Here is a 12688-nt window from a genome sequence, read left to right on the forward strand (position 1 = left end):
AATCTTTCAAGATACACAGGTTTGAATTCAGCTAAATATGCCTGTGCAAAGACAAAGGTGAACATCCGTTGCTCCTGGTTGCTTGAGCGTCTTAGGGGAGGAACCTCAGTGCGTGTCGCCAGCAGCAGCCGGAGCGCCCCCTGCTGGCAGGAGCAGGACTAAGGGCCATTTTAAGTAATTCTCAGGTCAAATGGGAGAAGGCAATGGCACCCCACTCCAGTACTCTTGCCTGGAAAATCCCATGGACGGAGGAGCCTGGCAGGCTGCAGTCCAGGGGGTCCCTAAGAGTTGGACACGACTGAGCGACTTCACTTTCACTTTTCCCTTTCATGCATTAGAGAAGGAAATGGCAACCCACTCCAGTGTTCTTGCCTGGAGAATCCCAGGGACGGGGGAGCCTGGTGGGCTGCTGTCTATGGGGTCGCACAGAGTCGGACACGACTGAAGTGACTTAGCAGTAGCAGCAGCAGGTCAAATGCTTCGCTAATTTAGGTTTCCATCTCTTAAATTATGAAAATCACCATAAGCTCACGCTCACTGATAAATGCGGCATGGTTCAAGGCTAGCCCCTGACTAATAACACAATTTCACCATCCCATGTAGGGCTGTTTTTTCCACCCGTGTTTACAAAGTCATATCCATCATCACTGTTATCCTCTTGATGATCTGTATTTAAAACCGTTTCACACAGTCATCAGGATAGCTACTATCAGAAAACCAAATGACAGGTATTGGAAAGGATGCGGAGAGACTGGAGCACCTGTGCGCTGCTGGTGGGAATGCAAAATGGTGTAGTCACTGTGCAAAAGCAGTGTGACAGTTGCTCAAAAAATTAAAAATAGAATTACTATATAATCCAGCAATCCCATTTCTGGCTGTATACTCAGAATAATTTAAAACTGGTTCTCAGAGATATTTGTACCCCCATTTTCATGGCAGCACTATTTTCATTAGCTAAGACATGGAAGCAACTCAAATATCCATCACTGATGAATGGATAAGCAAATTGTAGTATATACATACAAGTCAGCCTTAGAAAAAGAAGGAAATTCTGCAATATGCTACAGCATGCATGAACTTGGAGGACATTAGGCTAAGAGAAATAAGCCAGCCACAAAAAAGACAAATACTGTATGATTCCACTTACTTGAGGTACTTGTTGTTCAGTCACTCAGTTGTGTCCCACTCTTGCAACCCCATAGACTGCAGCACGTCAGGCTTCCCTGTCCTTCACTATCTCCCAGAGCTCGCTCAAACTCATGTCCATCAAGTCAGTGATGCCATCCAACCATCTCATCCTCTGTAACCCTCTTCTGCCTTCAATCTTTCCCAGCATCAGGGTCTTTTCTAATGAGTCAGATCTTCACATCAGGTGGCTAAAGTATTGGAGCTTCAGCTTCAGGATCAGTCCTTCTAATGAATATTCAGGATTGACTTCCTTTAGGATTGACTGGTTTCACCTCCTTGCAGTTCGTGGGATTCTCAATGTCTTCTCCAACCCCATAGTTTGAAGGCATCGATTTCTTCAGCGCTCAGCCTTTTTTATTGTCCAGCTCTCACATCCATACATGACTACTGGAAAAACCACAGCTTTGACTATACAGACCTTTGTTGGCAAAGTAATGTCTCTGCTTTTTAATACGCTGTCTAGGTTTGTCATTGCTTTTCTTCCATGGAGCAAGTGTCTTTTAATTTCATGGCTGCAGTCACCGTCCACAGTGATTTTGGAGCCCAAGAAAACAAAGTCTGTCACTGTTTCCATTGTTTCCCCATCTATCTGCCATGAAGTTATGGGACTGGATGCCATGATCTTCGTTTTTTGAATGTTGAGTTTTAGGCCAGCTTTTTTCACTCTCCTCTTTCAACTTCATCAAGAGGCTCTTTAATTCCTTGAGATACTTAGAGTAGTCCAAATCATAAACACAGAAATTATAATGGTGGTTGTCAGGGGCTGAGAGGAGGGAAGTCTGGGGAGTTAGTGTTTATAGGTAAAAAGTTTAAGTTTCACAAGATGAAAAGAGTTTTGGGGATGGATGATATGGTGATGGTTGTGCAACAGCGTAACTGTATTTTAATACCACTGAATTGTACACTTAAAAATGGTTGAGATGGAAATTCCCTGGCGGTCCAGTGGTTAGGACTCTGTGCTTCCACCACAGGGGACACAGGTTCAGTCCCTGGTCAGGGAATTAAGATCCTGCATACTCTGTGGTGCAGCCAAATAAACAAACACCAGTCCTTAAAAAAAAAAAAAGCAAATATTCACTTACAAAAAAATGGTTAAGATGATTAATTTTATGATGTGTATTTTACCACAATAAAAAAAAAAATACATTCACTCACACACACAAAGCCACTTCAGCATTTTCTCACTCAAGACACGCCCAATGGAAGTATCATCATCAATGCGGAATGCTTCTTTGATGTCAGTTTATACTTTTAGCTCATAAACTTTTAGCAATAAGTCTTCTCATTAGTGATAGGAAATCCTTTAAAGTATTCATCTGTGGATTTAGCCTCAAACATCACTGTAAACAAAAAAATTCAAGCATTATTAAAAATAGACTTTTAATTTTGAAATAATCTTAGATTTTCAGAAAAATTGAAAAGATAGTACAGAGTTCCCATATACCCTGAGCCCATCTTCCACTAACGTTAAATAACCATGGCATATTTGCCAAAACTAAAGCCCACACTTTAGCAGATTTCACCAGTTTTCTCATTAATGGCCTTTTTTCCCCCTGGTCTAGGATCCAATTCAGTTTACCCTGCTGCATTTCATCATCATGTCTCCCTGGTTTCTCCTTGAACCTATGGCAGTTTCCATCTTTCCTTTTTTTTCACAACCTTAAAACTCTAGAGAAGTGTTGGTGAAGTATTTTGAAAAATGTCCCTTGAATTGAGTTTGTCTGAATTTTCTCATGATTAGTGACTATTTATGCATCATATCAGTGAAAAGCACTTTTAATATTGATGTATCACTGTAATTCCAAGCCTGAGCACCTAATGGCATCCTGAAGATTGAACTTTTCCAGAAAGTCTTTGATTCTGAGACCCTTGTTAATTTCAGCAAGCAAGCACCTAGGACAATGTTTGTCTTACTTGTTAAATGATTTTACTTGTTCTTCACTGAGGATAATTCCACATTGGCATCACAGGAAATTCAGGGTGGTCTTGTGGAGCACTTCTCTAGGAAAAGTAACATCTTGCAGTCCTTCCGAGGCAGCCTGCCTGCAGGGGGTACCCGCTGTAAATCCTCACTGACCCATCACCGTACTTCTCTGGTTACCTGTGTCCCGTGTGCAGCCCTGGTAAATCACAGTGTTTTTCTGGTTACCTGTGTCCCGTGTGCAGTCCTGGTAAATCACAGTGTTTCTCTGGTTACCTGTGTCCCGTGTGCAGTCCCGGTAAATCACAGTGTTTCTCTGGTTACCTGTGTCCTGTGTGCAGTCCCGGTAAATCACCGTGTTTCTCTGGTTACCTGTGTCTGTGTGCAGTCCCGGTAAATCAGTGTTTCTCTGGTTACCTGTGTCCCGTGTGCAGTCCCGGTAAATCACCGTGTCTCTCTGGTTACCTGTGTCCGTGTGCAGCCCCAGTAAATCACAGTGTTTCTCTGGTTACCTGTGTCCTGTGTGCAGCCCCGGTGAATCACAGTGTTTCTCTGGTTACCTGTATCCTGTGTGCAGTCCCGGTAAATCACCGTGTCTCTCTGGTTACCTGTGTCCCGTATGCAGTCCCGGTAAATCACAGTGTCTCTCTGGTTACCTGTGTCCCGTGTGCAGCCCCGGTAAATCACCGTGTCTCTCTGGTTACCTGTGTCCCGTGTGCAGCCCCGGTAAATCACCGTGTCTCTCTGGTTACCTGTGTCCCGTATGCAGTCCCGGTAAATCACAGTGTCTCTCTGGTTACCTGTGTCCCGTGTGCAGCCCCGGTAAATCACCGTGTCTCTCTGGTTACCTGTGTCCTGTGTGCAGTCCCGGTAAATCACAGTGTTTCTCTGGTTACCTGTGTCCCGTGTGCAGTCCCGGTAAATCACCGTGTCTGTCTGGTTACCTGTGTCCCGTGTCCAGCCCTGATACATCACCGTGTCTCTCTGGTTACCTGTGTTCTGTGTGCAGCCCCGGTAAATCACAGTGTTTCTCTGGTTACCTGTGTCCCATGTGAAGTCCCAGTAAATCACAGTGTTTCTCTGGTTACCTGTGTCCCGTGTGCAGCCCCGGTAAATCACAGTGTTTCTCTGGTTACCTGTGTCCCGTGTGCAGCCCTGGTAAATCACAGTGTTTCTCTGGCTACCTGTGTTCTGTGTGCAGCCGAGGTAAATCACCGTATTTCTCTGCTTACCTTTGTCCTGTTTGCGTCGTGCAGCGCAGGTAAATCACGTGCGCCTTTCTGACATCTGAGGGGCTGCCCCCTCCAGACGCTGCTAGTTTGGCTACGGGGCAGCGGTCACAGCACCCCCACGACCTGTGGTCACTCTTCAGTGCTCTGCACATCTTTCCGAGAGTTTATCTCCAGGAAAGAGTTGTTTCGTCTATACTGTCATTTTGTTCGAGGATAAGGTTTTCATCAGGCATGAGTTTATCAAATTTACCCATATAATTTTCTGATCATTAGAAGCTTTTCCCACTTGATTTCCAGATCATTTCACACAGTGATGCTTCTTCAACATGCCCTCTAAGGCACTTCAGTCGGGTCCAACTCTTTGCAACCCCATGGACTGTGGCCTGCTAAGCCCCACTGTCCACGGGATTCTCCAGGTAAGACTCCTGGAGCGGGTTGCCTTGCCTTCCTCCAGGGACTCTACCCCGCTTCTTCAGTATCTGTAGCCAATTCTAATAAATGTTCACACAGACCTTCAGGTTCCGTTCTTCATGGCATATATTCCAGATACACATTCCCTTCTTGTGGAATCCACTGAGCCAAAACTTGATCAAGGTCTTAACTTTTTTTGTTCTATGCAACATTTTCTGGTTTTTTATTTTTACTAATTTTTGTCCATCATCACTGTATACCTTAAACAACATCTGTTTCTTTAAGTCATATTTCATAATTATTCTACTTCATAATCTCCAGTAAGATGCCTCACAGACCGCAGGATCAAGCTTCTGTAATAATGTCACTGTGCTGTGCTGTTGTTAATGAAAGACACTTCTTTTCTTCTTTTTATCTTCTCACTATTACCACAGGGTATCTTTGACTCTGTTTGACGTTTTTACGGTTATAAAAGAACCAAAAAAAAAAAAGGCAACAAAACACCAGTATTCAGCAGATATTTTGGGAGGAATGTTATGACACAACTGAGTCTTACGTCAGTTCAAGCAGTTTTGCTGCAAAATAAGTTTTGTGCCAAAGCTATGAAATAACTTGGTTTCAAGAGCTCTCAGACTTCAGAATTGCCAATAAGCAACTATGGGCCCATTTAAAAAATCTTTTGGCCACGACTCATATCATGTGCGGTCTTAGTTCCTGACTAGGGATTGAACCTGTGTCCCTGCATTGGCGGTGCAGAGTCTTAACCACTGCATTAAGGGACATCCTCAATGTCCATCGTTATGTCCCTGTCCATATCAGGGACATCCCATGGGCCTACTCTTTTTGGAAGATATGTTTCATGTAATGAAAGAAATAATAGTTCCCTTCATGCGAAAATGTTTCTTGAGCACCTAGGACAGTGAGAATACATTTTTGTTTGTTTTTAACCAGAGACCCCTTTAGCCTTGGAGCTCTAGCTGCCAAACAAAGGTTCTGGTTGGCACTGAAATTTCATTTATAGAAACAACAAATATTTTGACTTGTACAAAATAATACAAAGTAATACTCAAAATTCTCCAAGCTAGGCTTCAACACTTTGTGAACCAAGAACTTCCAGATGTTCAAGCTGGATATAGAAAAAGGAGAGGAACCAGAGGTCAAATTGCCAGCATCCGCTGGCTCGTTGAAAAAGCAAGGGATTTCCAGAAAAACATCTACTTCTGCTTCATTGACTGTGCTAAAGCCTTTGACTGTGTGGATCACAACAAACTGTGGAAAATTCTTAAAAAGATGGGAATAGCAGACCACCTGACCTGCCTCTTGAGAAATCTGTATGCAGGTCAAGAAGCAACAGGTAGAACCAGACTTGAAACAACAGACTGGTTCAAAATTGAGAAAGGAGTACATCAAGGCTGTATATTGTCACCCTGTTTATTTAACCTATATGCAGAGTATATCATGCCTGTCCTAGGCCTTGTAGGATGAGCGGCTTCCAGTGGGCAGGTGGGGAGGCACCCCACCTTGGCGTCCGTGCCCTTGCTCTTCATCAGTAGCAGATCCCCTTATTTGGCTGAAAGAAGGGCCAAATACGCTTCCCCTTCTCCCTTGCGACTAGTAGAGACCACTGACTGAAATTCCCGCCAACAGCAGGTAAGCAGAAACGGTGTATACGGCTCAGGCAGTGGGGCAGGAATGTGCAGTGAGTTTGTAAGTCTTTAAGGAGCTGAGGGAAGTAGCAAGATGGCATAAGGTTGTTTCTCAGTAGCAACTCAACACCGAATCAACACGACGAATCACACAGAGGCCAGCCAGGTGCTTGTCAATGGGATCAATACCACCCAACAGCAAGAAACTTCCTTAGGAGAGCTGCTGTCCCCGGCCCTTCCGTCTGAGGGAGAGAGGCCAGCGCCCTGGCTTTCACACCCCATTCATGACCCGGCTCCTACAGCCCAGCTGTCATCCTGTCAGACACTTCTGTGTATTTAGCATTTACATTTAAAGAAATTACTACAGAGTAGGCCCAATTTTAGCTTACCTTACCTATTAAAAAACAAACAAATAGAAAAACAGCCAGAAGAATGAATTTAGAAGACAAGCCACTGAAAAGGGTAGTGTCAATATTTAAGCTCCTATAATAAAAATACTACAATAACACTCCAAGGAGCGCAGTCCCCTGGTTTCTGCCTGTTCCCCAGGGCCCTGTGTGAGAGGCACAGAGGCACTTAGTCACATCTTCAAGTCAGCTGTACTTCCTCGGGATCGTTTCACACACTTACTGAAATTTCAGTCACAGCACAGGTGTAGCTATGGGATATGACTAGAACTCAACATTTCCCAGTCTCTGACGAGGGTATTTCAACTGGAAAATAGATGTAAAAGTCAGTTCTGCCAAAACTGACAGTAAACATAATAAGTCTTTGGGTCTGAAGTGGATTTTTTTTGTATAATAACCAGGTATTTGAATTACCAAGAAGTGTCTTAGCAATGGCACCCCCACTTTATGGTTTTAAAATAGAAAATATAGCCAGAAAGAATCTCCACCTAGACGAAATTTAGTGTGTCAGCACTACAGAGATTTTAGAAAATGTCAAATGTACAGATTCTATTAAAAGGGAGGCGCAACCTTTTAGTTGGAACCTGAAACTGATGTCCTTTTAATTTGTCAAGTCCTCCCCTGAATGTTGTGACCTCATGCAAGTTCTACCAATCCAATTATATGACAAAGTATACAAGAAGGAATTCTTTAGTTTATTTACATTGCTATACGTCAGTTTCTTCATCATTTTGCTTAAGAGCAAGAATATTAACAGAAGTTTCTTGTGTTAATAATCCCTCAGGTACTTCTGCAGAACTCTGGGGCTGCAAATGCATTCTGCAGCACATGTTTGCTAAACGCAACATGTTTTTGGATCAGCAAAACTTTTTGTAAGATGTTCCCTAGTTCCAAGACTTTCTAACTTGTTCTGGATTTCTGGGTAGATGTTTGTCATTTTTCTTCCCCCAAAAACTACTGCCTGACCTGTGAAACTCAGAAACTTCTAAGTGCAACATACTGATCCGTTTGACTCCCTTACTGATGGGTGCCATCGACACAGCCTAGGCTCATCAGGGAGACAAAGCCAGGTGCCGTTCATGTCCCCTGGGGTCCAGGCTTGATGTGAAGCAGGAAACCTTGGCCAGGGCCTCCCGGGGTTTCAGAGATAATATGGACAAGCAGGTCCTGGGAAGGCTGGTTGAGAAAGAAGCTGTCCAGGGAGGCCACCACATCAGACTGTTACTGTTATTTTAGAGGCTTCATTTATCATCAACAAAGCCTGGTCAGCTCTGTAACTGCTAGTCCACTTTTCAGCTTCACAAACTTTTCTAGGGTGAGCCCGTTAAGAAATGCAGAGTCTCTGGCCCCACCCTGGACCTAGTGGATCAGAACCTGCATTCTTCATAAGATCTCCCAAATGATTCGTCTGCACATTAAAGCTTAATGGCCCTGGGATAGGAGTCTTGAGGTGAGCAGAGAAGGGGAATTGTGTCAAGTTGACCAGGGGTGCACAATAGGATGGGCCAACAATCAAGCTCGAGCTTGTACCCCCCGAGTGTCTCATGGCCCCAGTCCCCACTGTTGTGTGATTTCCTCCAGTAGCTCTTAGGCAGCTTGAGTGTAGAAACAAAGGCCTGCATTTGGATTAACATGAGGTTGGAGATCAGCAGAGGAGGCATGTCTGAAAGAGAGAAGGCACAGAGTTAAGCGTGCGATCATGAGGATGGTGCAGAATGGCGCTGAGGCTGGGTGGGAAGGAGAGTGGCCGTGAAGAAAGAGGATGACAGCCTGCATAGTTCTGATGACTTAAAGCAGATTATCTGATAAAGTGGGGGAAAGCTGCCTGGCAGAGCAGCGGTCTGAGACTGCTACACAGGAGCTGTGGAACTGTTGCGAGGCATAGAGATTGTTATGGGTGAAGGAAATGTTCTGTATCTGAAGCTGTCTATTATGGTATCCCCTGGCCACATGTGGCTATTGAACACTTGAATATGACTGCTGTGACTGAGGGGCTGAACTCTTAATTTTATTTGATTCCAATTAAAATAACCACTTGTGGCTAGGGGCTACCATCTGGAAAGGCCAGGTCTAGAGTCTGCAGTGTTATGGGATCCAAAATTGTACATTCCGGCAGAAGTTTTTATTCAAAATATAAATTTGCATGCTAAAGTATTTTAGACCTAAAATTAACCCAAAGACACAGAACTCAAGTCTTAATATAATTCTCAACTGCGTATCATCCATGGTCGATATGAAACAGAGGCAGAGCCACTAAAGGAAGGAAGGAGATCAAGATAGAAGGATGCGACAGGGAGCAGGGAGCAGTCACACTCTTCTCTGGCTGGTCACCTGAGACCAAGAAGGCACTTTGTGGCGGGTGGGCCAGTGCCTCTTATTTCCAGGGCAGCAACGGGAACCAGCCTTCAAGAGCTGTGCCTGGGATGTCTGCTCCCAAGGAAAGGGCCAGGGCTCCCAGCTTCTGGGGAGAGACAAGGAGGACTGGGATGTGGTCCCTGGAATTCCTGACAGCACAGTCTGCTCTGACTCCCTCTTCTGCCACCAGGGATTCTCAACTTCAGTTGCCTAAACATCACAGGGAGCTGGAAGAATCCAGATTCCTAGGCATCCTCTGGAGATTCCGATTTAGTAGGTCTGGAATAGAACCAAGAAGCTGAAAAACAGTTACTTAGTTTCATTGAAGTTGTGTTAAATACAAAAGGATGTACACAGTGAACAGTGTATCTTTCTCCAACCCTGGCTCCTAGAGCCCAGTTCTCCCCCACTCTTGCGTGATTTCCTTTTCTCACATTTCAAAAATGGCTCCTATCTGACGGGTGTGGCTACAGGTGGTCCACTGTCGCGGTTACATAGCAGTGCATCACACGCGTGCACCGGTTTATCCAGCCTACCGTCGGCGAGCCTTTGGGCTGTTTCTAGTTTCTGGCTGTTGGGAAAAAATGCTGAAAGGAAAATTCTGGGACGCGAGTCCTAATGCACAGAAGCACACGTTTCCGTATGGTCTGTGCCTGGAACGGAGCTACCAGGACACGGGGTGGTTGTGTCAAGAGTAGACCCACCTCCGCTTGTCATTGTCAGCATTGAATTTTTGCCAATCAAGTGAATATATAATTGTATTTCATTATGGTTTTAATTTGCATTCCCATCATAATTAATGAAGTTTAGCATCTAGACTCTCTCAGAGGGCTTGCCTGATTGTTCAGTCCATCCAGGAGACTCTTTTGACCTTAAAATCAGCCGATTAGGGACTTTATTACAACTACAAAGTCCCTTCACCTTTGCCATATTCTGTTGGTTAGAAGCAACCAGTGGTTCAGCCTTCACTGAAGGGGGAGGGATTACAGAAGCTCTGACCTTGCTCAGGGTCACCTTAGTATGTGTCTGTGTCGGGGGGTGTGAAACTGGCTCTCATTATCCACCATATATTCCGTTCACATGTCCAGTCCTAAATACACACAGAATGATAGAATTGCTAACTCATACCTTTGTGAGCCCAGATGACCACTTGGCTTATTTGTCTACGGTTCTTTTCATCTTAGCCTTATATTAATAGTACCCATTCAAAATGCTAATTTCCAGTTACTTAACCACACCTTCAGTGTGGTTATATTGTCATTTGTAATAGGTGCAATTGTAACTGGTTCCAAATTTGAGGTTCCTCCTTCACACACCCCGGTTGATTTTCGTCTTTTATTTTGTGGGGCTGCTGGGAGCACTACTGTGGTTTCTGAAAGCCAAAACTGTACAAAAGGGACACTCAAGAGAAACACTGCTCTTTCCTCATCCCAAGGAACCTGTCCCAGTTCCTCTCTCCGGCTTTTTTCTCTGCCCTCTGAAGGTTTAATAACTTCCCTGATGGTTCAGACAGTAAGGAGTCTGCCTGCAATGCAGGAGACCCAGGCTGATCCCTGGGTTGGGAAGAGCCCCTGGAGAAGGAAATGGCAACCTACTCCAGTATTCTTGCCTGGAGAATCCCATGGGCAGAGGAGCCTGGCAGCTGCAGTCCATGGGGTCACAAAGGGTCAGACATGACTGAGCAACTTCACCTTCTTTCTGAAGGTTTAGCTGCTGGTTTATTCTTCCTATATTTTGTACAAATGACCAGATACAGGTGTGTTTTCTTACATTCCCTTCTTTCTTGCATACAGGGTATCTTAAATACTCTTTTGCACTTTGCTTTTTTTCCACTTCAGAGCCTCAGAAATCATTCCAAATCAGTTCATAGATTTGATCTCATTTTTTAAAACTAATGAGCATTGACTTCCATTATGCAATGTACCACAAGATTTTCAACTATTCTCCTATGTGTAAACATTTAGGTTGTTCCTAGCATTTTGGATTTTACAGACAATGCCACAGTGACTAGTCTTTGGTCAGTATAAATTCAAACGGAGCTCGATAATCTTAGCAGATGTCAAACTGTGGAACCCTGACATCCCCATCCCTCACAAGCCCGTGTTGCTTCTGAGTTGCCTACGTTAGACTCCGTGCAGTCACTGCCCTTGAGATGTGATGGAGCTGCTGGATTCCCCTGACGTTCCAGTCCCCCTGAAGTGGGCCTACTAAAGACTCAACAATGACCCTCCACCTGCCCCTCTTGGGTAGGCGCTTTCATTTCATGCTGCTCCATCCCAAATCGACTTTCATGACCTTATTTTCATCTTTGGGGTCGCCCCTTTTCTTCACCCCTGCCCCCAATCTTTTCATCTCAGCTGAGTTTCAAAAGATAACAAAAATGTATCCTGCAGTAAGCTACCGTTCTACAATGCCGATCTTCCTCAAAGACCCTTCACACAGGAGTTATTCTTTGTGCTTCCTATTCAAGTATTCTGAATGTTACTGGCCTTTTTAAACTAGAGTTCCAGAGGAATTCCCTTGTGGTCCAGTGGTTAGGGGACTTCCCTGGTGGCTCAGATGGTAAAGAATCAGCATGCAATGCAGGAGACCTGGGTTTGATGCCTGGGTTGGGAAGATCCCCTGGAGAAGGGAAATAGCTACTCACTCCAGTATTCTTTGCCTGGAGAATTCCATGGACAGAGGAGCCTGATGGGCTGCAGTCCATGAGGTGGCTGAGTCGCACATGACTGACGCTCCAGTGGTTAGGACTCGATGCTGTCACTGCTGTGGCCCAAGTTCAATCCCTGGTTGAGAAACTAAGGTCCTGTAAGCTGTGCAGCATGGGAGAACAACAGAAACCAAAGCAAAACAACTGGAGTGCCACAGTGGGACATCGGTGGACCTCAGGGACACTGTCCTGCAACGTTTATATAAGACTGTGTCTGCATTTATCTGGGAGAGGAGCTATTAAGAATTCAACCAACCTTGCTTAAAAAAGGCTAAGAACCAGTATGTTAAATTCTGTATTTGTTTTTTTAACACAGATTGGCTGGAGGGAAAACGTTCTGGCTGGGATCATTCTTAAATTCATGTTCAGGTAAATGAGTATTCATTTTAGCTGAAAATTTTTAATGTATACAAGTTTTTTAAAAAAGTAAAGTATACGAATGGATAAGAAAGCTGTGGTACATATACACAATGGAGTATTACTCAGCCATTAAAAAGAATACATTTGAATCAGTTCTAATGAGGTGGATGAAACTGGAGCCTATTATACAGAGTGAAGTAAGCCAGAAGGAAAAACATAAATACAGTATACTAACGCATATATATGGAATTTAGAAAGATGGTAACAATAACCGATGTATACGAGACAGCAAAAGAGACACTGATGTATAGAACAGTCTTATGGACTCTGTGGGAGAGGGAGAGGGTGGGAAGATTTGGGAGAATGGCATTGAAACATGTAAAATATGTAAGAAACGAGTTGCCAGTCCAGGTTTGATGCACGATACTGGATGCTTGGGGCTAGTGCACTGGGGACGA

The 12688-nt window shown here is 44.3% G+C and overlaps 1 long non-coding RNA gene across 2 annotated transcripts in view; it reads left to right on the forward strand.

Moving 5' to 3' along the window:
* Window positions 1–12688, forward strand: part of LOC138990792 (uncharacterized) — a 124724-nt gene that overhangs the window by 22924 nt on the left and 89112 nt on the right. For both annotated transcript variants that reach the window (XR_011466905.1, XR_011466904.1), the window contains exon 2: window positions 12187–12239. This is a non-coding gene — a long non-coding RNA (uncharacterized lncRNA). The remainder of the gene's footprint in view (window positions 1–12186; window positions 12240–12688) is intronic.

The sequence above is a fragment of the Bos mutus genome, chromosome 14 (genome assembly GCF_027580195.1).
Source record: "Bos mutus isolate GX-2022 chromosome 14, NWIPB_WYAK_1.1, whole genome shotgun sequence".
Taxonomy (NCBI): Eukaryota; Metazoa; Chordata; class Mammalia; order Artiodactyla; family Bovidae; genus Bos; species Bos mutus.